At 43.9% G+C, this 27,399-nt stretch overlaps 11 non-coding genes across 11 annotated transcripts; all 11 read right to left on the reverse strand.

Annotated features, from left to right (window-relative positions):
• Positions 1–462: 462 nt before the first annotated feature.
• Positions 463–536, reverse strand: TRNAI-AAU (transfer RNA isoleucine (anticodon AAU)). The gene has a single exon. It is a non-coding gene; the product is annotated as a tRNA-Ile (tRNA).
• A 1,944-nt stretch (positions 537–2,480) lies between these two features.
• Positions 2,481–2,554, reverse strand: TRNAI-AAU (transfer RNA isoleucine (anticodon AAU)). The gene has a single exon. It is a non-coding gene; the product is annotated as a tRNA-Ile (tRNA).
• Positions 2,555–7,557: 5,003 nt separating this feature from the next.
• Positions 7,558–7,631, reverse strand: TRNAI-AAU (transfer RNA isoleucine (anticodon AAU)). Its single transcript has one exon. It is a non-coding gene; the product is annotated as a tRNA-Ile (tRNA).
• Positions 7,632–9,221: 1,590 nt separating this feature from the next.
• Positions 9,222–9,295, reverse strand: TRNAI-AAU (transfer RNA isoleucine (anticodon AAU)). The gene has a single exon. It is a non-coding gene; the product is annotated as a tRNA-Ile (tRNA).
• Positions 9,296–12,569: 3,274 nt separating this feature from the next.
• Positions 12,570–12,643, reverse strand: TRNAI-AAU (transfer RNA isoleucine (anticodon AAU)). The gene has a single exon. It is a non-coding gene; the product is annotated as a tRNA-Ile (tRNA).
• A 1,580-nt stretch (positions 12,644–14,223) lies between these two features.
• Positions 14,224–14,297, reverse strand: TRNAI-AAU (transfer RNA isoleucine (anticodon AAU)). Its single transcript has one exon. It is a non-coding gene; the product is annotated as a tRNA-Ile (tRNA).
• A 1,587-nt stretch (positions 14,298–15,884) lies between these two features.
• On the reverse strand, positions 15,885–15,958 carry TRNAI-AAU (transfer RNA isoleucine (anticodon AAU)). Its single transcript has one exon. It is a non-coding gene; the product is annotated as a tRNA-Ile (tRNA).
• Positions 15,959–17,548: 1,590 nt separating this feature from the next.
• On the reverse strand, positions 17,549–17,622 carry TRNAI-AAU (transfer RNA isoleucine (anticodon AAU)). The gene has a single exon. It is a non-coding gene; the product is annotated as a tRNA-Ile (tRNA).
• Positions 17,623–19,180: 1,558 nt separating this feature from the next.
• TRNAI-AAU (transfer RNA isoleucine (anticodon AAU)) lies at positions 19,181–19,254 on the reverse strand. Its single transcript has one exon. It is a non-coding gene; the product is annotated as a tRNA-Ile (tRNA).
• A 1,604-nt stretch (positions 19,255–20,858) lies between these two features.
• On the reverse strand, positions 20,859–20,932 carry TRNAI-AAU (transfer RNA isoleucine (anticodon AAU)). The gene has a single exon. It is a non-coding gene; the product is annotated as a tRNA-Ile (tRNA).
• A 1,580-nt stretch (positions 20,933–22,512) lies between these two features.
• On the reverse strand, positions 22,513–22,586 carry TRNAI-AAU (transfer RNA isoleucine (anticodon AAU)). Its single transcript has one exon. It is a non-coding gene; the product is annotated as a tRNA-Ile (tRNA).
• Between the last annotated feature and the right edge of the window lie 4,813 nt (positions 22,587–27,399).

Below are 27,399 nucleotides of genomic sequence, written 5' to 3' on the forward strand. Positions count from 1 at the left end.
AGGATTGCAGCCAATAGGGGGCGACGTGCTGTCTGCTTGCCATGACTACATGACTACATGAGTTCATAAGTACTACATGCAGGTGGTATCTTTTCCATCCTTACAATTCAGGGCTTCTCAATCGTTAGCATTACTCACGTCACTTCAGTAATAATTACTGTTTGCGCTAGCTGCTTCTTTATTCTATGCTCTCTTCTTTATTCTATGCTCTGTTCATCCGCATATTTACATTGCATATACTGTAGTACCAAGGTGATATATACTGTACCATTTGTTAAAAAAAAAATGGAGTGGCACAGAAAGAAATCACTCTTTTTGCACACTTACAACAGGATGGATGTTGTCCCCCTCTTTTTGCGTCTATACAAAGTGCATCAACAATCCTTCCGAAAGGAATAATCCTTCAAACTAACTCGTCAGGGGTCTATAAAGAGAGACATATGTCAAATACGTGTAAAACTTTGGCCAGTACGGGGATCGAACCCGCGACCTTGGCGTTATTAGCACCACGCTCTAACCATCTGAGCTAACCGGCCATATTGGTTGGGTCACTGTGATTCGTTTTTTCCCCCATTCCTTCCTAGGGTGCAGAGTGTTTTGGTCTGCAATCATACCACTTTTTGCCTTGATACTGTACATATGCTGAATAGTGTTTAGAATCCAGACATGTCAACTGTCTCTGATTTGGAGTCAGTGTCACTGATTTTTTGTGTATTTGGTCTCCAAGAAATGTAGCTGTTAACACAGAGAATAGTGTGTTTTCCCTGTGTTCATAGATAGGTTTTTGGCATACAGTTGCGTCATACAGTATGTAAGAACAGTTTCTTACCTAGGAAGGCAAATTTTAGACTTACGCCCCTTCACATATGGCGGATATTTGGAGGCAAATAAATGATGTACAGTAATACAACATATATATACAGTATAGATCTCATATTAAAATATGCACCATGTACTGCACCGACACACTTTATTTGAGCAAATACCCGGTATGTACCTGGCAGATACCTGGAATGCGCCACTCCTCACCTCTGACAAGCCCCGTTGCATTTGCCTTCCCAGCCTGGGTTGATGCCTGGCTGATGGGCGGCTGATCTGTTAAATGATAATGATTAGGATTTAATAGGCTGCAATGCTTCGCATGTCTACCAGATGGCATAAATTCATGAATTGTAATGCAGTATATATATATATACTGTGCATTATTGCAGCCAGCGGGAATAAAATGCTTCAATCCCTGCCTGGAAAATACCTCAATGCACTCGGGCAGAAAACAGTCACAAACCTCAATACACCTGGGTATACCCGAATTCGTGGGACAAGCCAAGCTCGAATAAAGTGTGTCGCCAGTGTAACTCCCCTGAAATTCTTTTTCATTCAAATGTCATTGTAGGATACAGAAGCCCAATGCAGTCTGTGCCTGGGCATATCTATTTCTAAGTGCATCTCTCCGTCTGTGTCTCTATCTATCTTTCTGTCTCTTACAGGACAGCCAGTCTGTGTGATGATCATGATGATGATGTCACAATTCCCAATGTGTCCGTGGATACGTTGTGACAACATCACACAGGCTAGCTCACAGGTCTAGAGCTTTAGTATACAGTAGACCTGTTCAGCCATGGAGGCAGAGAGGCAGAGAGGCAGAGAGGCAGAGAGGCAGAGAGGCAGAGAGGCAGAGAGGCAGAGAGGCAGAGAGGCAGAGAGGCAGAGAGGCAGAGAGGCAGAGAGGCAGAGAGGCAGAGAGGCAGAGAGGCAGAGACATCAGTTTGTCCCTCCCATGCAAATTAAATTCCTTGAGAGCAGAGAGACAGCAGCAGCCTGTTGATAGGACAGGATTTGGAATGGTTGTGACTCTTTTTTGATCTCTCAACTTCCCTCCCACTGTCTCAGGTGCAGCCAGCGTTAAAGTGAGAGAGGAAATGGATGCGGAGGTGGACTGTTTCTGTCTCTCTTCCTGGTGAATGGGGCGGATTGAGAAAGAAAACGTGCCAGCAGATAGTTTTTATTTTTAGCCCAGAAGGATTGCAGCCAATAGGGGGCGACGTGCTGTCTGCTTGCCATGACTACATGACTACATGAGTTCATAAGTACTACATGCAGGTGGTATCTTTTCCATCCTTACAATTCAGGGGTTCTCAATCGTTAGCATTACTCACGTCACTTCAGTGATAATTACTGTTTGCGCTAGCTGCTTCTTTATTCTATGCTCTCTTCTTTATTCTATGCTCTGTTCATCCGCATATTTACATTGCATATACTGTAGTACCAAGGTGATATATACTGTACCATTTGTTAAAAAAAAAATGGAGTGGCACAGAAAGAAATCACTCTTTTTGCACACTTACAACAGGATGGATGTTGTCCCCCTCTTTTTGCGTCTATACAAAGTGCATCAACAATCCTTCCGAAAGGAATAATCCTTCAAACTAACTCGTCAGGGGTCTATAAAGAGAGACATATGTCAAATACGTGTAAAACTTTGGCCAGTACGGGGATCGAACCCGCGACCTTGGCGTTATTAGCACCACGCTCTAACCATCTGAGCTAACCGGCCATATTGGTTGGGTCACTGTGATTCGTTTTTTTCCCCCATTCCTTCCTAGGGTGCAGAGTGTTTTGGTCTGCAATCATACCACTTTTTGCCTTGATACTGTACATATGCTGAATAGTGTTTAGAATCCAGACATGTCAACTGTCTCTGATTTGGAGTCAGTGTCACTGATTTTTTGTGTATTTGGTCTCCAAGAAATGTAGCTGTTAACACAGAGAATAGTGTGTTTTCCCTGTGTTCATAGATAGGTTTTTGGCATACAGTTGCGTCATACAGTATGTAAGAACAGTTTCTTACCTAGGAAGGCAAATTTTAGACTTACGCCCCTTCACATATGGCGGATATTTGGAGGCAAATAAATGATGTACAGTAATACAACATATATATACAGTATAGATCTCATATTAAAATATGCACCATGTAACTCCCCTGAAATTCTTTTTCATTCAAATGTCATTGTAGGATACAGAAGCCCAATGCAGTCTGTGCCTGGGCATATCTATTTCTAAGTGCATCTCTCCGTCTGTGTCTCTATCTATCTTTCTGTCTCTTACAGGACAGCCAGTCTGTGTGATGATCATGATGATGATGTCACAATTCCCAATGTGTCCGTGGATACGTTGTGACAACATCACACAGGCTAGCTCACAGGTCTAGAGCTTTAGTATACAGTAGACCTGTTCAGCCATGGAGGCAGAGAGGCAGAGAGGCAGAGAGGCAGAGAGGCAGAGAGGCAGAGAGGCAGAGAGGCAGAGAGGCAGAGAGGCAGAGAGGCAGAGAGGCAGAGAGGCAGAGAGGCAGAGAGGCAGAGAGGCAGAGAGGCAGAGAGGCAGAGAGGCAGAGAGGCAGAGAGGCAGAGAGGCAGAGAGGCAGAGAGGCAGAGAGGCAGAGAGGCAGAGAGGCAGAGAGGCAGAGACATCAGTTTGTCCCTCCCATGCAAATTAAATTCCTTGAGAGCAGAGAGACAGCAGCAGCCTGTTGATAGGACAGGATTTGGAATGGTTGTGACTCTTTTTTGATCTCTCAACTTCCCTCCCACTGTCTCAGGTGCAGCCAGCGTTAAAGTGAGAGAGGAAATGGATGCGGAGGTGAACTGTTTCTGTCTGTCTTCATGGTGAATGGGGCGGATTGAGAAAGAAAACGTGCCAGCAGATAGTTTTTATTTTTAGCCCAGAAGGATTGCAGCCAATAGGGGGCGACGTGCTGTCTGCTTGCCATGACTACATGACTACATGAGTTCATAAGTACTACATGCAGGTGGTATCTTTTCCATCCTTACAATTCAGGGGTTCTCAATCGTTAGCATTACTCACGTCACTTCAGTGATAATTACTGTTTGCGCTAGCTGCTTCTTTATTCTATGCTCTCTTCTTTATTCTATGCTCTGTTCATCCGCATATTTACATTGCATATACTGTAGTACCAAGGTGATATATACTGTACCATTTGTTAAAAAAAAAATGGAGTGGCACAGAAAGAAATCACTCTTTTTGTACACTTACAACAGGATGGATGTTGTCCCCCTCTTTTTGCGTCTATACAAAGTGCATCAACAATCCTTCCGAAAGGAATAATCCTTCAAACTAACTCGTCAGGGGTCTATAAAGAGAGACATATGTCAAATACGTGTAAAACTTTGGCCAGTACGGGGATCGAAACCGCGACCTTGGCGTTATTAGCACCACGCTCTAACCATCTGAGCTAACCGGCCATATTGGTTGGGTCACTGTGATTCGTTTTTTTCCCCCATTCCTTCCTAGGGTGCAGAGTGTTTTGGTCTGCAATCATACCACTTTTTGCCTTGATACTGTACATATGCTGAATAGTGTTTAGAATCCAGACATGTCAACTGTCTCTGATTTGGAGTCAGTGTCACTGATTTTTTGTGTATTTGGTCTCCAAGAAATGTAGCTGTTAACACAGAGAATAGTGTGTTTTCCCTGTGTTCATAGATAGGTTTTTGGCATACAGTTGCGTCATACAGTATGTAAGAACAGTTTCTTACCTAGGAAGGCAAATTTTAGACTTACGCCCCTTCACATATGGCGGATATTTGGAGGCAAATAAATGATGTACAGTAATACAACATATATATACAGTATAGATCTCATATTAAAATATGCACCATGTAACTCCCCTGAAATTCTTTTTCATTCAAATGTCATTGTAGGATACAGAAGCCCAATGCAGTCTGTGCCTGGGCATATCTATTTCTAAGTGCATCTCTCCGTCTGTGTCTCTATCTATCTTTCTGTCTCTTACAGGACAGCCAGTCTGTGTGATGATCATGATGATGATGTCACAATTCCCAATGTGTCCGTGGATACGTTGTGACAACATCACACAGGCTAGCTCACAGGTCTAGAGCTTTAGTATACAGTAGACCTGTTCAGCCATGGAGGCAGAGAGGCAGAGAGGCAGAGAGGCAGAGAGGCAGAGAGGCAGAGAGGCAGAGAGGCAGAGAGGCAGAGAGGCAGAGAGGCAGAGAGGCAGAGAGGCAGAGAGGCAGAGAGGCAGAGAGGCAGAGAGGCAGAGAGGCAGAGAGGCAGAGAGGCAGAGAGGCAGAGAGGCAGAGAGGCAGAGAGGCAGAGAGGCAGAGAGGCAGAGACATCAGTTTGTCCCTCCCATGCAAATTAAATTCCTTGAGAGCAGAGAGACAGCAGCAGCCTGTTGATAGGACAGGATTTGGAATGGTTGTGACTCTTTTTTGATCTCTCAACTTCCCTCCCACTGTCTCAGGTGCAGCCAGCGTTAAAGTGAGAGAGGAAATGGATGCGGAGGTGAACTGTTTCTGTCTCTCTTCCTGGTGAATGGGGCGGATTGAGAAAGAAAACGTGCCAGCAGATAGTTTTTATTTTTAGCCCAGAAGGATTGCAGCCAATAGGGGGCGACGTGCTGTCTGCTTGCCATGACTACATGACTACATGAGTTCATAAGTACTACATGCAGGTGGTATCTTTTCCATCCTTACAATTCAGGGCTTCTCAATCGTTAGCATTACTCACGTCACTTCAGTGATAATTACTGTTTGCGCTAGCTGCTTCTTTATTCTATGCTCTCTTCTTTATTCTATGCTCTGTTCATCCGCATATTTACATTGCATATACTGTAGTACCAAGGTGATATATACTGTACCATTTGTTAAAAAAAAAATGGAGTGGCACAGAAAGAAATCACTCTTTTTGCACACTTACAACAGGATGGATGTTGTCCCCCTCTTTTTGCGTCTATACAAAGTGCATCAACAATCCTTCCGAAAGGAATAATCCTTCAAACTAACTCGTCAGGGGTCTATAAAGAGAGACATATGTCAAATACGTGTAAAACTTTGGCTAGTACGGGGATCGAACCCGCGACCTTGGCGTTATTAGCACCACGCTCTAACCATCTGAGCTAACCGGCCATATTGGTTGGGTCACTGTGATTCGTTTTTTTCCCCCATTCCTTCCTAGGGTGCAGAGTGTTTTGGTCTGCAATCATACCACTTTTTGCCTTGATACTGTACATATGCTGAATAGTGTTTAGAATCCAGACATGTCAACTGTCTCTGATTTGGAGTCAGTGTCACTGATTTTTTGTGTATTTGGTCTCCAAGAAATGTAGCTGTTAACACAGAGAATAGTGTGTTTTCCCTGTGTTCATAGATAGGTTTTTGGCATACAGTTGCGTCATACAGTATGTAAGAACAGTTTCTTACCTAGGAAGGCAAATTTTAGACTTACGCCCCTTCACATATGGCGGATATTTGGAGGCAAATAAATGATGTACAGTAATACAACATATATATACAGTATAGATCTCATATTAAAATATGCACCATGTAACTCCCCTGAAATTCTTTTTCATTCAAATGTCATTGTAGGATACAGAAGCCCAATGCAGTCTGTGCCTGGGCATATCTATTTCTAAGTGCATCTCTCCGTCTGTGTCTCTATCTATCTTTCTGTCTCTTACAGGACAGCCAGTCTGTGTGATGATCATGATGATGATGTCACAATTCCCAATGTGTCCGTGGATACGTTGTGACAACATCACACAGGCTAGCTCACAGGTCTAGAGCTTTAGTATACAGTAGACCTGTTCAGCCATGGAGGCAGAGAGGCAGAGAGGCAGAGAGGCAGAGAGGCAGAGAGGCAGAGAGGCAGAGAGGCAGAGAGGCAGAGAGGCAGAGAGGCAGAGAGGCAGAGAGGCAGAGAGGCAGAGAGGCAGAGAGGCAGAGAGGCAGAGAGGCAGAGAGGCAGAGAGGCAGAGAGGCAGAGAGGCAGAGAGGCAGAGAGGCAGAGACATCAGTTTGTCCCTCCCATGCAAATTAAATTCCTTGAGAGCAGAGAGACAGCAGCAGCCTGTTGATAGGACAGGATTTGGAATGGTTGTGACTCTTTTTTGATCTCTCAACTTCCCTCCCACTGTCTCAGGTGCAGCCAGCGTTAAAGTGAGAGAGGAAATGGATGCGGAGGTGAACTGTTTCTGTCTCTCTTCCTGGTGAATGGGGCGGATTGAGAAAGAAAACGTGCCAGCAGATAGTTTTTATTTTTAGCCCAGAAGGATTGCAGCCAATAGGGGGCGACGTGCTGTCTGCTTGCCATGACTACATGACTACATGAGTTCATAAGTACTACATGCAGGTGGTATCTTTTCCAACCTTACAATTCAGGGGTTCTCAATCGTTAGCATTACTCACGTCACTTCAGTGATAATTACTGTTTGCGCTAGCTGCTTCTTTATTCTATGCTCTCTTCTTTATTCTATGCTCTGTTCATCCGCATATTTACATTGCATATACTGTAGTACCAAGGTGATATATACTGTACCATTTGTTAAAAATAAAAATGGAGTGGCAAAGAAAGAAATCACTCTTTTTGTACACTTACAACAGGATGGATGTTGTCCCCCTCTTTTTGCGTCTATACAAAGTGCATCAACAATCCTTCCGAAAGGAATAATCCTTCAAACTAACTCGTCAGGGGTCTATAAAGAGAGACATATGTCAAATACCCGTAAAACTTTGGCCAGTACGGGGATCGAACCCGCGACCTTGGCGTTATTAGCACCACGCTCTAACCATCTGAGCTAACCGGCCATATTGGTTGGGATCACTGTGATTCGTTTTTTTTCCCCATTCCTTCCTAGGGTGCAAAGTGTTTTGGTCTGCAATCATACCACTTTTTGCCTTGATATTGTACATATGCTGAATAGTGTTTAGAATCCAGACATGTCAACTGTCTCTGTTTTGGAGTCAGTGTCACTGATTTTTAGTGTATTTGGTCTCCAAGAAATGTAGCTATTAACACAGAGAATAGTGTGTTTTCCCTGTGTTCATAGATAGGTTTTTGGCATACAGTTGCGTCATACATTATGTAAGAACAGTTTCTTACATAGGAAGGCAAATTTTAGACTTACGCCCCTTCACATATGGCGGATATTTGGAGGCAAATAAATGATGTACAGTAATACAACATATATATATACAGTATAGATCTCATGTTAAAATATGCACCATGTAACTCCCCTGAAATTCTTTTTCATTCAAATGTCATTGTAGGATACAGAAGCCCAATGCAGTCTGTGCCTGGGCCTATCTATTTGTAAGTGCATCTCTCTGTCTGTGTCTCTATCTATCTTTCTGTCTCTTACAGGACAGCCAGTCTGTGTGATGATCATGATGATGATGTCACAATTCCCAATGTGTCCGTGGATACGTTGTGACAACATCACACAGGCTAGCTCACAGGTCTAGAGCTTTAGTATACAGTAGACCTGTTCAGGCAGAGAGGCAGAGAGGCAGAGAGGCAGAGAGGCAGAGAGGCAGAGAGGCAGAGAGGCAGAGAGGCAGAGAGGCAGAGAGGCAGAGAGGCAGAGAGGCAGAGAGGCAGAGAGGCAGAGAGGCAGAGAGGCAGAGAGGCAGAGAGGCAGAGAGGCAGAGAGGCAGAGAGGCAGAGAGGCAGAGACATCAGTTTGTCCCTCCCATGCAAATTAAATTCCTTGAGAGCAGAGAGACAGCAGCAGCCTGTTGATAGGACAGGATTTGGAATGGTTGTGACTCTTTTTTGATCTCTCAACTTCCCTCCCACTGTCTCAGGTGCAGCCAGCGTTAAAGTGAGAGAGGAAATGGATGCGGAGGTGAACTGTTTCTGTCTCTCTTCCTGGTGAATGGGGCGGATTGAGAAAGAAAACGTGCCAGCAGATAGTTTTTATTTTTAGCCCAGAAGGATTGCAGCCAATAGGGGGCGACGTGCTGTCTGCTTGCCATGACTACATGACTACATGAGTTCATAAGTACTACATGCAGGTGGTATCTTTTCCAACCTTACAATTCAGGGGTTCTCAATCGTTAGCATTACTCACGTCACTTCAGTGATAATTACTGTTTGCGCTAGCTGCTTCTTTATTCTATGCTCTCTTCTTTATTCTATGCTCTGTTCATCCGCATATTTACATTGCATATACTGTAGTACCAAGGTGATATATACTGTACCATTTGTTAAAAATAAAAATGGAGTGGCAAAGAAAGAAATCACTCTTTTTGTACACTTACAACAGGATGGATGTTGTCCCCCTCTTTTTGCGTCTATACAAAGTGCATCAACAATCCTTCCGAAAGGAATAATCCTTCAAACTAACTCGTCAGGGGTCTATAAAGAGAGACATATGTCAAATACCCGTAAAACTTTGGCCAGTACGGGGATCGAACCCGCGACCTTGGCGTTATTAGCACCACGCTCTAACCATCTGAGCTAACCGGCCATATTGGTTGGGATCACTGTGATTCGGTTTTTTTCCCCATTCCTTCCTAGGGTGCAAAGTGTTTTGGTCTGCAATCATACCACTTTTTGCCTTGATACTGTACAAATGCTGAATAGTGTTTAGAATCCAGACATGTCAACTGTCTCTGTTTTGGAGTCAGTGTCACTGATTTTTAGTGTATTTGGTCTCCAAGAAATGTAGCTATTAACACAGAGAATAGTGTGTTTTCCCTGTGTTCATAGATAGGTTTTTGGCATACAGTTGCGTCATACATTATGTAAGAACAGTTTCTTACATAGGAAGGCAAATTTTAGACTTACGCCCCTTCACATATGGCGGATATTTGGAGGCAAATAAATGATGTACAGTAATACAACATATATATATACAGTATAGATCTCATGTTAAAATATGCACCATGTAACTCCCCTGAAATTCTTTTTCATTCAAATGTCATTGTAGGATACAGAAGCCCAATGCAGTCTGTGCCTGGGCCTATCTATTTGTAAGTGCATCTCTCTGTCTGTGTCTCTATCTATCTTTCTGTCTCTTACAGGACAGCCAGTCTGTGTGATGATCATGATGATGATGTCACAATTCCCAATGTGTCCGTGGATACGTTGTGACAACATCACACAGGCTAGCTCACAGGTCTAGAGCTTTAGTATACAGTAGACCTGTTCAGGCAGAGAGGCAGAGAGGCAGAGAGGCAGAGAGGCAGAGAGGCAGAGAGGCAGAGAGGCAGAGAGGCAGAGAGGCAGAGAGGCAGAGAGGCAGAGAGGCAGAGAGGCAGAGAGGCAGAGAGGCAGAGAGGCAGAGAGGCAGAGAGGCAGAGAGGCAGAGAGGCAGAGACATCAGTTTGTCCCTCCCATGCAAATTAAATTCCTTGAGAGCAGAGAGACAGCAGCAGCCTGTTGATAGGACAGGATTTGGAATGGTTGTGACTCTTTTTTGATCTCTCAACTTCCCTCCCACTGTCTCAGGTGCAGCCAGCGTTAAAGTGAGAGAGGAAATGGATGCGGAGGTGAACTGTTTCTGTCTCTCTTCCTGGTGAATGGGGCGGATTGAGAAAGAAAACGTGCCAGCAGATAGTTTTTATTTTTAGCCCAGAAGGATTGCAGCCAATAGGGGGCGACGTGCTGTCTGCTTGCCATGACTACATGACTACATGAGTTCATAAGTACTACATGCAGGTGGTATCTTTTCCATCATTACAATTCAGGGGTTCTCAATCGTTAGCATTACTCACGTCACTTCAGTGATAATTACTGTTTGCGCTAGCTGCTTCTTTATTCTATGCTCTCTTCTTTATTCTATGCTCTGTTCATCCGCATATTTACATTGCATATACTGTAGTACCAAGGTGATATATACTGTACCATTTGTTAAAAAAAAAATGGAGTGGCACAGAAAGAAATCACTCTTTTTGCACACTTACAACAGGATGGATGTTGTCCCCCTCTTTTTGCGTCTATACAAAGTTCATCAACAATCCTTCCGAAAGGAATAATCCTTCAAACTAACTCGTCAGGGGTCTATAAAGAGAGACATATGTCAAATACCTGTAAAACTTTGGCCAGTACGGGGATCGAACCCGCGACCTTGGCGTTATTAGCACCACGCTCTAACCATCTGAGCTAACCTGCCATATTGGTTGGGTCACTGTGATTCGTTTTTTTCCCCCATTCCTTCCTAGGGTGCAGAGTGTTTTGGTCTGCAATCATACCACTTTTTGCCTTGATACTGTACATATGCTGAATAGTGTTTAGAATCCAGACATGTCAACTGTCTCTGATTTGGAGTCAGTGTCACTGATTTTTAGTGTATTTGGTCTCCAAGAAATGTAGCTATTAACACAGAGAATAGTGTGTTTTCCCTGTGTTCATAGATAGGTTTTTGGCATACAGTTGCGTCATACAGTATGTAAGAACAGTTTCTTACCTAGGAAGGCAAATTTTAGACTTACGCCCCTTCACATATGGCGGATATTTGGAGGCAAATAAATGATGTACAGTAATACAACATATATATACAGTATAGATCTCATATTAAAATATGCACCATGTAACTCCCCTGAAATTCTTTTTCATTCAAATGTCATTGTAGGATACAGAAGCCCAATGCAGTCTGTGCCTGGGCCTATCTATTTGTAAGTGCATCTCTCTGTCTGTGTCTCTATCTATCTTTCTGTCTCTTACAGGACAGCCAGTCTGTGTGATGATCATGATGATGATGTCACAATTCCCAATGTGTCCGTGGATACGTTGTGACAACATCACACAGGCTAGCTCACAGGTCTAGAGCTTTAGTATACAGTAGACCTGTTCAGGCAGAGAGGCAGAGAGGCAGAGAGGCAGAGAGGCAGAGAGGCAGAGAGGCAGAGAGGCAGAGAGGCAGAGAGGCAGAGAGGCAGAGAGGCAGAGAGGCAGAGAGGCAGAGAGGCAGAGAGGCAGAGAGGCAGAGAGGCAGAGAGGCAGAGAGGCAGAGAGGCAGAGAGGCAGAGAGGCAGAGAGGCAGAGAGGCAGAGAGGCAGAGAGGCAGAGAGGCAGAGACATCAGTTTGTCCCTCCCATGCAAATTAAATTCCTTGAGAGCAGAGAGACAGCAGCAGCCTGTTGATAGGACAGGATTTGGAATGGTTGTGACTCTTTTTTGATCTCTCAACTTCCCTCCCACTGTCTCAGGTGCAGCCAGCGTTAAAGTGAGAGAGGAAATGGATGCGGAGGTGAACTGTTTCTGTCTCTCTTCCTGGTGAATGGGGCGGATTGAGAAAGAAAACGTGCCAGCAGATAGTTTTTATTTTTAGCCCAGAAGGATTGCAGCCAATAGGGGGCGACGTGCTGTCTGCTTGCCATGACTACATGACTACATGAGTTCATAAGTACTACATGCAGGTGGTATCTTTTCCATCATTACAATTCAGGGGTTCTCAATCGTTAGCATTACTCACGTCACTTCAGTGATAATTACTGTTTGCGCTAGCTGCTTCTTTATTCTATGCTCTCTTCTTTATTCTATGCTCTGTTCATCCGCATATTTACATTGCATATACTGTAGTACCAAGGTGATATATACTGTACCATTTGTTAAAAATAAAAATGGAGTGGCACAGAAAGAAATCACTCTTTTTGCACACTTATAACAGGATGGATGTTGTCCCCCTCTTTTTGCGTCTATACAAAGTGCATCAACAATCCTTCCGAAAGGAATAATCCTTCAAACTAACTCGTCAGGGGTCTATAAAGAGAGACATATGTCAAATACGTGTAAAACTTTGGCCAGTACGGGGATCGAACCCGCGACCTTGGCGTTATTAGCACCACGCTCTAACCATCTGAGCTAACCGGCCATATTGTTTGGGATCACTGTGATTCGTTTTTTCCCCCCATTCCTTCCTAGGGTGCAGAGTGTTTTGGTCTGCAATCATACCACTTTTTGCCTTGATACTGTACATATGCTGAATAGTGTTTAGAATCCAGACATGTCAACTGTCTCTGATTTGGAGTCAGTGTCACTGATTTTTAGTGTATTTGGTCTCCAAGAAATGTAGCTATTAACACAGAGAATAGTGTGTTTTCCCTGTGTTCATAGATAGGTTTTTGGCATACAGTTGCGTCATACAGTATGTAAGAACAGTTTCTTACCTAGGAAGGCAAATTTTAGACTTACGCCCCTTCACATATGGCGGATATTTGGAGGCAAATAAATGATGTACAGTAATACAACATATATATACAGTATAGATCTCATATTAAAATATGCACCATGTAACTCCCCTGAAATTCTTTTTCATTCAAATGTCATTGTAGGATACAGAAGCCCAATGCAGTCTGTGCCTTGGCCTATCTATTTCTAAGTGCATCTCTCTGTCTGTGTCTCTATCTATCTTTCTGTCTCTTACAGGACAGCCAGTCTGTGTGATGATCATGATGATGATGTCACAATTCCCAATGTGTCCGTGGATACGTTGTGACAACATCACACAGGCTAGCTCACAGGTCTAGAGCTTTAGTATACAGTAGACCTGTTCAGCCATGGAGGCAGAGAGGCAGAGAGGCAGAGAGGCAGAGAGGCAGAGAGGCAGAGAGGCAGAGAGGCAGAGAGGCAGAGAGGCAGAGAGGCAGAGAGGCAGAGAGGCAGAGAGGCAGAGAGGCAGAGAGGCAGAGAGGCAGAGAGGCAGAGAGGCAGAGAGGCAGAGAGGCAGAGAGGCAGAGACATCAGTTTGTCCCTCCCATGCAAATTAAATTCCTTGAGAGCAGAGAGACAGCAGCAGCCTGTTGATAGGACAGGATTTGGAATGGTTGTGACTCTTTTTTGATCTCTCAACTTCCCTCCCACTGTCTCAGGTGCAGCCAGCGTTAAAGTGAGAGAGGAAATGGATGCGGAGGTGAACTGTTTCTGTCTCTCTTCCTGGTGAATGGGGCGGATTGAGAAAGAAAACGTGCCAGCAGATAGTTTTTTTTTTTAGCCCAGATGGATTGCAGCCAATAGGGGGCGACGTGCTGTCTGCTTGCCATGACTACATGAGTTCATAAGTACTACATGCAGGTGGTATCTTTTCCATCCTTACAATTCAGGGGTTCTCAATCGTTAGCATTACTCACGTCACTTCAGTGATAATTACTGTTTGCGCTAGCTGCTTCTTTATTCTATGCTCTCTTCTTTATTCTATGCTCTGTTCATCCACATATTTACATTGCATATACTGTAGTACCAAGGTGATATATACTGTACCATTTGTTAAAAATAAAAATGGAGTGGCACAGAAAGAAATCACTCTTTTTGCACACTTACAACAGATTGGATGTTGTCCCCCTCTTTTTGCGTCTATACAAAGTGCATCAACAATCCTTCCGAAAGGAATAATCCTTCAAACTAACTCGTCAGGGGTCTATAAAGAGAGACATATGTCAAATACGTGTAAAACTTTGGCCAGTACGGGGATCGAACCCGCGACCTTGGCGTTATTAGCACCACGCTCTAACCATCTGAGCTAACCGGCCATATTGGTTGGGTCACTGTAATTTGTTTTTTTCCCCCATTCCTTCCTAGGGTGCAGAGTGTTTTGGTCTGCAATCATACCACGTTTTGCCTTGATACTGTACATATGCTGAATAGTGTTTAGAATCCAGACATGTCAACTGTCTCTGATTTGGAGTCAGTGTCACTGATTTTTAGTGTATTTGGTCTCCAAGAAATGTAGCTATTAACACAGAGAATAGTGTGTTTTCCCTGTGTTCATAGATAGGTTTTTGGCATACAGTTGCGTCATACAGTATGTAAGAACAGTTTCTTACCTAGGAAGGCAAATTTTAGACTTACGCCCCTTCACATATGGCGGATATTTGGAGGCAAATAAATGATGTACAGTAATACAACATATATATACAGTATAGATCTCATATTAAAATATGCACCATGTAACCCCCCTGAAATTCTTTTTCATTCAAATGTCATTGTAGGATACAGAAGCCCAATGCAGTCTGTGCCTTGGCCTATCTATTTCTAAGTGCATCTCTCTGTCTGTGTCTCTATCTATCTTTCTGTCTCTTACAGGACAGCCAGTCTGTGTGATGATCATGATGATGATGTCACAATTCCCAATGTGTCCGTGGATACGTTGTGACAACATCACACAGGCTAGCTCACAGGTCTAGAGCTTTAGTATACAGTAGACCTGTTCAGCCATGGAGGCAGAGAGGCAGAGAGGCAGAGAGGCAGAGAGGCAGAGAGGCAGAGAGGCAGAGAGGCAGAGAGGCAGAGAGGCAGAGAGGCAGAGAGGCAGAGAGGCAGAGAGGCAGAGAGGCAGAGAGGCAGAGAGGCAGAGAGGCAGAGAGGCAGAGAGGCAGAGAGGCAGAGAGGCAGAGACATCAGTTTGTCCCTCCCATGCAAATTAAATTCCTTGAGAGCAGAGAGACAGCAGCAGCCTGTTGATAGGACAGGATTTGGAATGGTTGTGACTCTTTTTTGATCTCTCAACTTCCCTCCCACTGTCTCAGGTGCAGCCAGCGTTAAAGTGAGAGAGGAAATGGATGCGGAGGTGAACTGTTTCTGTCTCTCTTCCTGGTGAATGGGGCGGATTGAGAAAGAAAACGTGCCAGCAGATAGTTTTTATTTTTAGCCCAGAAGGATTGCAGCCAATAGGGGGCGACGTGCTGTCTGCTTGCCATGACTACATGACTACATGAGTTCATAAGTACTACATGCAGGTGGTATCTTTTCCATCATTACAATTCAGGGGTTCTCAATCGTTAGCATTACTCACGTCACTTCAGTGATAATTACTGTTTGCGCTAGCTGCTTCTTTATTCTATGCTCTCTTCTTTATTCTATGCTCTGTTCATCCGCATATTTACATTGCATATACTGTAGTACCAAGGTGATATATACTGTACCATTTGTTAAAAATAAAAATGGAGTGGCACAGAAAGAAATCACTCTTTTTGCACACTTATAACAGGATGGATGTTGTCCCCCTCTTTTTGCGTCTATACAAAGTGCATCAACAATCCTTCCGAAAGGAATAATCCTTCAAACTAACTCGTCAGGGGTCTATAAAGAGAGACATATGTCAAATACGTGTAAAACTTTGGCCAGTACGGGGATCGAACCCGCGACCTTGGCGTTATTAGCACCACGCTCTAACCATCTGAGCTAACCGGCCATATTGTTTGGGATCACTGTGATTCGTTTTTTCCCCCCATTCCTTCCTAGGGTGCAGAGTGTTTTGGTCTGCAATCATACCACTTTTTGCCTTGATACTGTACATATGCTGAATAGTGTTTAGAATCCAGACATGTCAACTGTCTCTGATTTGGAGTCAGTGTCACTGATTTTTAGTGTATTTGGTCTCCAAGAAATGTAGCTATTAACACAGAGAATAGTGTGTTTTCCCTGTGTTCATAGATAGGTTTTTGGCATACAGTTGCGTCATACATTATGTAAGAACAGTTTCTTACATAGGAAGGCAAATTTTAGACTTACGCCCCTTCACATATGGCGGATATTTGGAGGCAAATAAATGATGTACAGTAATACAACATATATATATACAGTATAGATCTCATGTTAAAATATGCACCATGTAACTCCCCTGAAATTCTTTTTCATTCAAATGTCATTGTAGGATACAGAAGCCCAATGCAGTCTGTGCCTGGGCCTATCTATTTGTAAGTGCATCTCTCTGTCTGTGTCTCTATCTATCTTTCTGTCTCTTACAGGACAGCCAGTCTGTGTGATGATCATGATGATGATGTCACAATTCCCAATGTGTCCGTGGATACGTTGTGACAACATCACACAGGCTAGCTCACAGGTCTAGAGCTTTAGTATACAGTAGACCTGTTCAGGCAGAGAGGCAGAGAGGCAGAGAGGCAGAGAGGCAGAGAGGCAGAGAGGCAGAGAGGCAGAGAGGCAGAGAGGCAGAGAGGCAGAGAGGCAGAGAGGCAGAGAGGCAGAGAGGCAGAGAGGCAGAGAGGCAGAGAGGCAGAGAGGCAGAGAGGCAGAGAGGCAGAGAGGCAGAGAGGCAGAGACATCAGTTTGTCCCTCCCATGCAAATTAAATTCCTTGAGAGCAGAGAGACAGCAGCAGCCTGTTGATAGGACAGGATTTGGAATGGTTGTGACTCTTTTTTGATCTCTCAACTTCCCTCCCACTGTCTCAGGTGCAGCCAGCGTTAAAGTGAGAGAGGAAATGGATGCGGAGGTGAACTGTTTCTGTCTCTCTTCCTGGTGAATGGGGCGGATTGAGAAAGAAAACGTGCCAGCAGATAGTTTTTATTTTTAGCCCAGAAGGATTGCAGCCAATAGGGGGCGACGTGCTGTCTGCTTGCCATGACTACATGACTACATGAGTTCATAAGTACTACATGCAGGTGGTATCTTTTCCAACCTTACAATTCAGGGCTTCTCAATCGTTAGCATTACTCACGTCACTTCAGTGATAATTACTGTTTGCGCTAGCTGCTTCTTTATTCTATGCTCTCTTCTTTATTCTATGCTCTGTTCATCCGCATATTTACATTGCATATACTGTAGTACCAAGGTGATATATACTGTACCATTTGTTAAAAATAAAAATGGAGTGGCAAAGAAAGAAATCACTCTTTTTGTACACTTACAACAGGATGGATGTTGTCCCCCTCTTTTTGCGTCTATACAAAGTGCATCAACAATCCTTCCGAAAGGAATAATCCTTCAAACTAACTCGTCAGGGGTCTATAAAGAGAGACATATGTCAAATACCCGTAAAACTTTGGCCAGTACGGGGATCGAACCCGCGACCTTGGCGTTATTAGCACCACGCTCTAACCATCTGAGCTAACCGGCCATATTGGTTGGGATCACTGTGATTCGTTTTTTTTCCCCATTCCTTCCTAGGGTGCAAAGTGTTTTGGTCTGCAATCATACCACTTTTTGCCTTGATACTGTACAAATGCTGAATAGTGTTTAGAATCCAGACATGTCAACTGTCTCTGTTTTGGAGTCAGTGTCACTGATTTTTAGTGTATTTGGTCTCCAAGAAATGTAGCTATTAACACAGAGAATAGTGTGTTTTCCCTGTGTTCATAGATAGGTTTTTGGCATACAGTTGCGTCATACATTATGTAAGAACAGTTTCTTACATAGGAAGGCAAATTTTAGACTTACGCCCCTTCACATATGGCGGATATTTGGAGGCAAATAAATGATGTACAGTAATACAACATATATATATACAGTATAGATCTCATGTTAAAATATGCACCATGTAACTCCCCTGAAATTCTTTTTCATTCAAATGTCATTGTAGGATACAGAAGCCCAATGCAGTCTGTGCCTGGGCCTATCTATTTGTAAGTGCATCTCTCTGTCTGTGTCTCTATCTATCTTTCTGTCTCTTACAGGACAGCCAGTCTGTGTGATGATCATGATGATGATGTCACAATTCCCAATGTGTCCGTGGATACGTTGTGACAACATCACACAGGCTAGCTCACAGGTCTGGAGCTTTAGTATACAGTAGACCTGTTCAGGCAGAGAGGCAGAGAGGCAGAGAGGCAGAGAGGCAGAGAGGCAGAGAGGCAGAGAGGCAGAGAGGCAGAGAGGCAGAGAGGCAGAGAGGCAGAGAGGCAGAGAGGCAGAGAGGCAGAGAGGCAGAGAGGCAGAGAGGCAGAGAGGCAGAGACATCAGTTTGTCCCTCCCATGCAAATTAAATTCCTTGAGAGCAGAGAGACAGCAGCAGCCTGTTGATAGGACAGGATTTGGAATGGTTGTGACTCTTTTTTGATCTCTCAACTTCCCTCCCACTGTCTCAGGTGCAGCCAGCGTTAAAGTGAGAGAGGAAATGGATGCGGAGGTGAACTGTTTCTGTCTCTCTTCCTGGTGAATGGGGCGGATTGAGAAAGAAAACGTGCCAGCAGATAGTTTTTATTTTTAGCCCAGAAGGATTGCAGCCAATAGGGGGCGACGTGCTGTCTGCTTGCCATGACTACATGACTACATGAGTTCATAAGTACTACATGCAGGTGGTATCTTTTCCAACCTTACAATTCAGGGCTTCTCAATCGTTAGCATTACTCACGTCACTTCAGTGATAATTACTGTTTGCGCTAGCTGCTTCTTTATTCTATGCTCTCTTCTTTATTCTATGCTCTGTTCATCCGCATATTTACATTGCATATACTGTAGTACCAAGGTGATATATACTGTACCATTTGTTAAAAATAAAAATGGAGTGGCAAAGAAAGAAATCACTCTTTTTGTACACTTACAACAGGATGGATGTTGTCCCCCTCTTTTTGCGTCTATACAAAGTGCATCAACAATCCTTCCGAAAGGAATAATCCTTCAAACTAACTCGTCAGGGGTCTATAAAGAGAGACATATGTCAAATACCCGTAAAACTTTGGCCAGTACGGGGATCGAACCCGCGACCTTGGCGTTATTAGCACCACGCTCTAACCATCTGAGCTAACCGGCCATATTGGTTGGGATCACTGTGATTCGTTTTTTTTCCCCATTCCTTCCTAGGGTGCAAAGTGTTTTGGTCTGCAATCATACCACTTTTTGCCTTGATACTGTACATATGCTGAATAGTGTTTAGAATCCAGACATGTCAACTGTCTCTGTTTTGGAGTCAGTGTCACTGATTTTTAGTGTATTTGGTCTCCAAGAAATGTAGCTATTAACACAGAGAATAGTGTGTTTTCCCTGTGTTCATAGATAGGTTTTTGGCATACAGTTGCGTCATACATTATGTAAGAACAGTTTCTTACATAGGAAGGCAAATTTTAGACTTACGCCCCTTCACATATGGCGGATATTTGGAGGCAAATAAATGATGTACAGTAATACAACATATATATACAGTATAGATCTCATATTAAAATATGCACCATGTAACTCCCCTGAAATTCTTTTTCATTCAAATGTCATTGTAGGATACAGAAGCCCAATGCAGTCTGTGCCTGGGCCTATCTATTTCTAAGTGCATCTCTCTGTCTGTGTCTCTATCTATCTTTCTGTCTCTTACAGGACAGCCAGTCTGTGTGATGATCATGATGATGATGTCACAATTCCCAATGTGTCCGTGGATACGTTGTGACAACATCACACAGGCTAGCTCACAGGTCTAGAGCTTTAGTATACAGTAGACCTGTTCAGCCATGGAGGCAGAGAGGCAGAGAGGCAGAGAGGCAGAGAGGCAGAGAGGCAGAGAGGCAGAGAGGCAGAGAGGCAGAGAGGCAGAGAGGCAGAGAGGCAGAGAGGCAGAGAGGCAGAGAGGCAGAGAGGCAGAGAGGCAGAGAGGCAGAGAGGCAGAGAGGCAGAGAGGCAGAGAGGCAGAGAGGCAGAGAGGCAGAGACATCAGTTTGTCCCTCCCATGCAAATTAAATTCCTTGAGAGCAGAGAGACAGCAGCAGCCTGTTGATAGGACAGGATTTGGAATGGTTGTGACTCTTTTTTGATCTCTCAACTTCCCTCCCACTGTCTCAGGTGCAGCCAGCGTTAAAGTGAGAGAGGAAATGGATGCAGAGGTGAACTGTTTCTGTCTCTCTTCCTGGTGAATGGGGCGGATTGAGAAAGAAAACGTGCCAGCAGATAGTTTTTATTTTTAGCCCAGAAGGATTGCAGCCAATAGGGGGCGACGTGCTGTCTGCTTGCCATGACTACATGACTACATGAGTTCATAAGTACTACATGCAGGTGGTATCTTTTCCATCCTTACAATTCAGGGCTTCTCAATCGTTAGCATTACTCACGTCACTTCAGCGATAATTACTGTTTGCGCTAGCTGCTTCTTTATTCTATGCTCTCTTCTTTATTCTATGCTCTGTTCATCCGCATATTTACATTGCATATACTGTAGTACCAAGGTGATATATACTGTACCATTTGTTAAAAATAAAAATGGAGTGGCAAAGAAAGAAATCACTCTTTTTGTACACTTACAACAGGATGGATGTTGTCCCCCTCTTTTTGCGTCTATACAAAGTGCATCAACAATCCTTCCGAAAGGAATAATCCTTCAAACTAACTCGTCAGGGGTCTATAAAGAGAGACATATGTCAAATACCCGTAAAACTTTGGCCAGTACGGGGATCGAACCCGCGACCTTGGCGTTATTAGCACCACGCTCTAACCATCTGAGCTAACCGGCCATATTGGTTGGGATCACTGTGATTCGTTTTTTTTCCCCATTCCTTCCTAGGGTGCAAAGTGTTTTGGTCTGCAATCATACCACTTTTTGCCTTGATACTGTACATATGCTGAATAGTGTTTAGAATCCAGACATGTCAACTGTCTCTGTTTTGGAGTCAGTGTCACTGATTTTTAGTGTATTTGGTCTCCAAGAAATGTAGCTATTAACACAGAGAATAGTGTGTTTTCCCTGTGTTCATAGATAGGTTTTTGGCATACAGTTGCGTCATACATTATGTAAGAACAGTTTCTTACATAGGAAGGCAAATTTTAGACTTACGCCCCTTCACATATGGCGGATATTTGGAGGCAAATAAATGATGTACAGTAATACAACATATATATACAGTATAGATCTCATATTAAAATATGCACCATGTAACTCCCCTGAAATTCTTTTTCATTCAAATGTCATTGTAGGATACAGAAGCCCAATGCAGTCTGTGCCTGGGCCTATCTATTTCTAAGTGCATCTCTCTGTCTGTGTCTCTATCTATCTTTCTGTCTCTTACAGGACAGCCAGTCTGTGTGATGATCATGATGATGATGTCACAATTCCCAATGTGTCCGTGGATACGTTGTGACAACATCACACAGGCTAGCTCACAGGTCTAGAGCTTTAGTATACAGTAGACCTGTTCAGCCATGGAGGCAGAGAGGCAGAGAGGCAGAGAGGCAGAGAGGCAGAGAGGCAGAGAGGCAGAGAGGCAGAGAGGCAGAGAGGCAGAGAGGCAGAGAGGCAGAGAGGCAGAGAGGCAGAGAGGCAGAGAGGCAGAGAGGCAGAGAGGCAGAGAGGCAGAGAGGCAGAGAGGCAGAGACATCAGTTTGTCCCTCCCATGCAAATTAAATTCCTTGAGAGCAGAGAGACAGCAGCAGCCTGTTGATAGGACAGGATTTGGAATGGTTGTGACTCTTTTTTGATCTCTCAACTTCCCTCCCACTGTCTCAGGTGCAGCCAGCGTTAAAGTGAGAGAGGAAATGGATGCAGAGGTGAACTGTTTCTGTCTCTCTTCCTGGTGAATGGGGCGGATTGAGAAAGAAAACGTGCCAGCAGATAGTTTTTATTTTTAGCCCAGAAGGATTGCAGCCAATAGGGGGCGACGTGCTGTCTGCTTGCCATGACTACATGACTACATGAGTTCATAAGTACTACATGCAGGTGGTATCTTTTCCATCCTTACAATTCAGGGCTTCTCAATCGTTAGCATTACTCACGTCACTTCAGCGATAATTACTGTTTGCGCTAGCTGCTTCTTTATTCTATGCTCTCTTCTTTATTCTATGCTCTGTTCATCCGCATATTTACATTGCATATACTGTAGTACCAAGGTGATATATACTGTACCATTTGTTAAAAATAAAAATGGAGTGGCAAAGAAAGAAATCACTCTTTTTGTACACTTACAACAGGATGGATGTTGTCCCCCTCTTTTTGCGTCTATACAAAGTGCATCAACAATCCTTCCGAAAGGAATAATCCTTCAAACTAACTCGTCAGGGGTCTATAAAGAGAGACATATGTCAAATACCTGTAAAACTTTGGCCAGTACGGGGATCGAACCCGCGACCTTGGCGTTATTAGCACCACGCTCTAACCATCTGAGCTAACCGGCCATATTGGTTGGGATCACTGTGATTCGTTTTTTTCCCCATTCCTTCCTAGGGTGCAGAGTGTTTTGGTCTGCAATCATACCACTTTTTGCCTTGATACTGTACATATGCTGAATAGTGTTTAGAATCCAGACATGTCAACTGTCTCTGTTTTGGAGTCAGTGTCACTGATTTTTAGTGTATTTGGTCTCCAAGAAATGTAGCTATTAACACAGAGAATAGTGTGTTTTCCCTGTGTTTATAGATAGGTTTTTGGCATACAGTTGCGTCATACATTATGTAAGAACAGTTTCTTACCTAGGAAGGCAAATTTTAGACTTACGCCCCTTCACATATGGCGGATATTTGGAGGCAAATAAATGATGTACAGTAATACAACATATATATATACAGTATAGATCTCATGTTAAAATATGCACCATGTAACTTCCCTGAAATTCTTTTTCATTCAAATGTCATTGTAGGATACAGAAGCCCAATGCAGTCTGTGCCTGGGCCTATCTATTTGTAAGTGCATCTCTGTCTGTGTCTCTATCTATCTTTCTGTCTCTTACAGGACAGCCAGTCTGTGTGATGATCATGATGATGATGTCACAATTCCCAATGTGTCCGTGGATACGTTGTGACAACATCACACAGGCTAGCTCACAGGTCTAGAGCTTTAGTATACAGTAGACCTGTTCAGGCAGAGAGGCAGAGAGGCAGAGAGGCAGAGAGGCAGAGAGGCAGAGAGGCAGAGAGGCAGAGAGGCAGAGAGGCAGAGAGGCAGAGAGGCAGAGAGGCAGAGAGGCAGAGAGGCAGAGAGGCAGAGAGGCAGAGAGGCAGAGAGGCAGAGAGGCAGAGAGGCAGAGAGGCAGAGAGGCAGAGAGGCAGAGAGGCAGAGAGGCAGAGAGGCAGAGAGGCAGAGAGGCAGAGAGGCAGAGAGGCAGAGACATCAGTTTGTCCCTCCCATGCAAATTAAATTCCTTGAGAGCAGAGAGACAGCAGCAGCCTGTTGATAGGACAGGATTTGGAATGGTTGTGACTCTTTTTTGATCTCTCAACTTCCCTCCCACTGTCTCAAATGCAGCCAGCGTTAAAGTGAGAGAGGAAATGAATGAGGAAATGGATGCGGAGGTGAACTGTTTCTGTCTCTCTTCCTGGTGAATGGGGCGGATTGAGAAAGAAAACGTGCCAGCAGATAGTTTTTATTTTTAGCCCAGAAGGATTGCAGCCAATAGGGGGCGACGTGCTGTCTGCTTGCCATGACTACATGACTACATGAGTTCATAAGTACTACATGCAGGTGGTATCTTTTCCATCCTTACAATTCAGGGCTTCTCAATCGTTAGCATTACTCACGTCACTTCAGTGATAATTACTGTTTGCGCTAGCTGCTTCTTTATTCTATGCTCTCTTCTTTATTCTATGCTCTGTTCATCCGCATATTTACATTGCATATACTGTAGTACCAAGGTGATATATACTGTACCATTTGTTAAAAATAAAAATGGAGTGGCAAAGAAAGAAATCACTCTTTTTGTACACTTACAACAGGATGGATGTTGTCCCCCTCTTTTTGCGTCTATACAAAGTGCATCAACAATCCTTCCGAAAGGAATAATCCTTCAAACTAACTCGTCAGGGGTCTATAAAGAGAGACATATGTCAAATACCTGTAAAACTTTGGCCAGTACGGGGATCGAACCCGCGACCTTGGCGTTATTAGCACCACGCTCTAACCATCTGAGCTAACCGGCCATATTGGTTGGGATCACTGTGATTCGTTTTTTTTCCCCATTCCTTCCTAGGGTGCAGAGTGTTTTGGTCTGCAATCATACCACTTTTTGCCTTGATACTGTACATATGCTGAATAGTGTTTAGAATCCAGACATGTCAACTGTCTCTGTTTTGGAGTCAGTGTCACTGATTTTTAGTGTATTTGGTCTCCAAGAAATGTAGCTATTAACACAGAGAATAGTGTGTTTTCCCTGTGTTCATAGATAGGTTTTTGGCATACAGTTGCGTCATACATTATGTAAGAACAGTTTCTTACCTAGGAAGGCAAATTTTAGACTTACGCCCCTTCACATATGGCGGATATTTGGAGGCAAATAAATGATGTACAGTAATACAACATATATATATATACAGTATAGATCTCATGTTAAAATATGCACCATGTAACTTCCCTGAAATTCTTTTTCATTCAAATGTCATTGTAGGATACAGAAGCCCAATGCAGTCTGTGCCTGGGCCTATCTATTTGTAAGTGCATCTCTGTCTGTGTCTCTATCTATCTTTCTGTCTCTTACAGGACAGCCAGTCTGTGTGATGATCATGATGATGATGTCACAATTCCCAATGTGTCCGTGGATACGTTGTGACAACATCACACAGGCTAGCTCACAGGTCTAGAGCTTTAGTATACAGTAGACCTGTTCAGGCAGAGAGGCAGAGAGGCAGAGAGGCAGAGAGGCAGAGAGGCAGAGAGGCAGAGAGGCAGAGAGGCAGAGAGGCAGAGAGGCAGAGAGGCAGAGAGGCAGAGAGGCAGAGAGGCAGAGAGGCAGAGAGGCAGAGAGGCAGAGAGGCAGAGAGGCAGAGAGGCAGAGAGGCAGAGAGGCAGAGAGGCAGAGAGGCAGAGAGGCAGAGACATCAGTTTGTCCCTCCCATGCAAATTAAATTCCTTGAGAGCAGAGAGACAGCAGCAGCCTGTTGATAGGACAGGATTTGGAATGGTTGTGACTCTTTTTTGATCTCTCAACTTCCCTCCCACTGTCTCAGATGCAGCCAGCGTTAAAGTGAGAGAGGAAATGAATGAGGAAATGGATGCGGAGGTGAACTGTTTCTGTCTCTCTTCCTGGTGAATGGGGCGGATTGAGAAAGAAAACGTGCCAGCAGATAGTTTTTATTTTTAGCCCAGAAGGATTGCAGCCAATAGGGGGTGACGTGCTGTGTGCTTGCCATGACTACATGACTACATGAGTTCATAAGTACTACATGCAGGTGGTATCTTTTCCATCATTACAATTCAGGGGTTCTCAATCGTTAGCATTACTCACGTCACTTCAGTGATAATTACTGTTTGCGCTAGCTGCTTCTTTATTCTATGCTCTCTTCTTTATTCTATGCTCTGTTCATCCGCATATTTACATTGCATATACTGTAGTACCAAGGTGATATATACTGTACCATTTGTTAAAAATAAAAATGGAGTGGCACAGAAAGAAATCACTCTTTTTGTACACTTACAACAGGATGGATGTTGTCCCCCTCTTTTTGCGTCTATACAAAGTGCATCAACAATCCTTCCGAAAGGAATAATCCTTCAAACTAACTCGTCAGGGGTCTATAAAGAGAGACATATGTCAAATACCTGTAAAACTTTGGCCAGTACGGGGATCGAACCCGCGACCTTGGCGTTATTAGCACCACGCTCTAACCATCTGAGCTAACCGGCCATATTGGTTGGGATCACTGTGATTCGTTTTTTTTCCCCATTCCTTCCTAGGGTGCAGAGTGTTTTGGTCTGCAATCATACCACTTTTTGCCTTGATACTGTACATATGCTGAATAGTGTTTAGAATCCAGACATGTCAACTGTCTCTGTTTTGGAGTCAGTGTCACTGATTTTTAGTGTATTTGGTCTCCAAGAAATGTAGCTATTAACACAGAGAATAGTGTGTTTTCCCTGTGTTCATAGATAGGTTTTTGGCATACAGTTGCGTCATACATTATGTAAGAACAGTTTCTTACATAGGAAGGCAAATTTTAGACTTACGCCCCTTCACATATGGCGGATATTTGGAGGCAAATAAATGATGTACAGTAATACAACATATATATATACAGTATAGATCTCATGTTAAAATATGCACCATGTAACTCCCCTGAAATTCTTTTTCATTCAAATGTCATTGTAGGATACAGAAGCCCAATGCAGTCTGTGCCTGGGCCTATCTATTTGTAAGTGCATCTCTCTCTCTGTGTCTCTATCTATCTTTCTGTCTCTTACAGGACAGCCAGTCTGTGTGATGATCATGATGATGATGTCACAATTCCCAATGTGTCCGTGGATACGTTGTGACAACATCACACAGGCTAGCTCACAGGTCTAGAGCTTTAGTATACAGTAGACCTGTTCAGGCAGAGAGGCAGAGAGGCAGAGAGGCAGAGAGGCAGAGAGGCAGAGAGGCAGAGAGGCAGAGAGGCAGAGAGGCAGAGAGGCAGAGAGGCAGAGAGGCAGAGAGGCAGAGAGGCAGAGAGGCAGAGAGGCAGAGAGGCAGAGAGGCAGAGAGGCAGAGAGGCAGAGAGGCAGAGAGGCAGAGAGGCAGAGAGGCAGAGAGGCAGAGACATCAGTTTGTCCCTCCCATGCAAATTAAATTCCTTGAGAGCAGAGAGACAGCAGCAGCCTGTTGATAGGACAGGATTTGGAATGGTTGTGACTCTTTTTTGATCTCTCAACTTCCCTCCCACTGTCTCAGGTGCAGCCAGCGTTAAAGTGAGAGAGGAAATGAATGAGGAAATGGATGCGGAGGTGAACTGTTTCTGTCTCTCTTCCTGGTGAATGGGGCGGATTGAGAAAGAAAACGTGCCAGCAGATAGTTTTTATTTTTAGCCCAGAAGGATTGCAGCCAATAGGGGGTGACGTGCTGTGTGCTTGCCATGACTACATGACTACATGAGTTCATAAGTACTACATGCAGGTGGTATCTTTTCCATCATTACAATTCAGGGGTTCTCAATCGTTAGCATTACTCACGTCACTTCAGTGATAATTACTGTTTGCGCTAGCTGCTTCTTTATTCTATGCTCTCTTCTTTATTCTATGCTCTGT

Source organism: Ascaphus truei, chromosome 12, assembly GCF_040206685.1.
Source record: "Ascaphus truei isolate aAscTru1 chromosome 12, aAscTru1.hap1, whole genome shotgun sequence".
Taxonomy (NCBI): domain Eukaryota; kingdom Metazoa; phylum Chordata; class Amphibia; order Anura; family Ascaphidae; genus Ascaphus; species Ascaphus truei.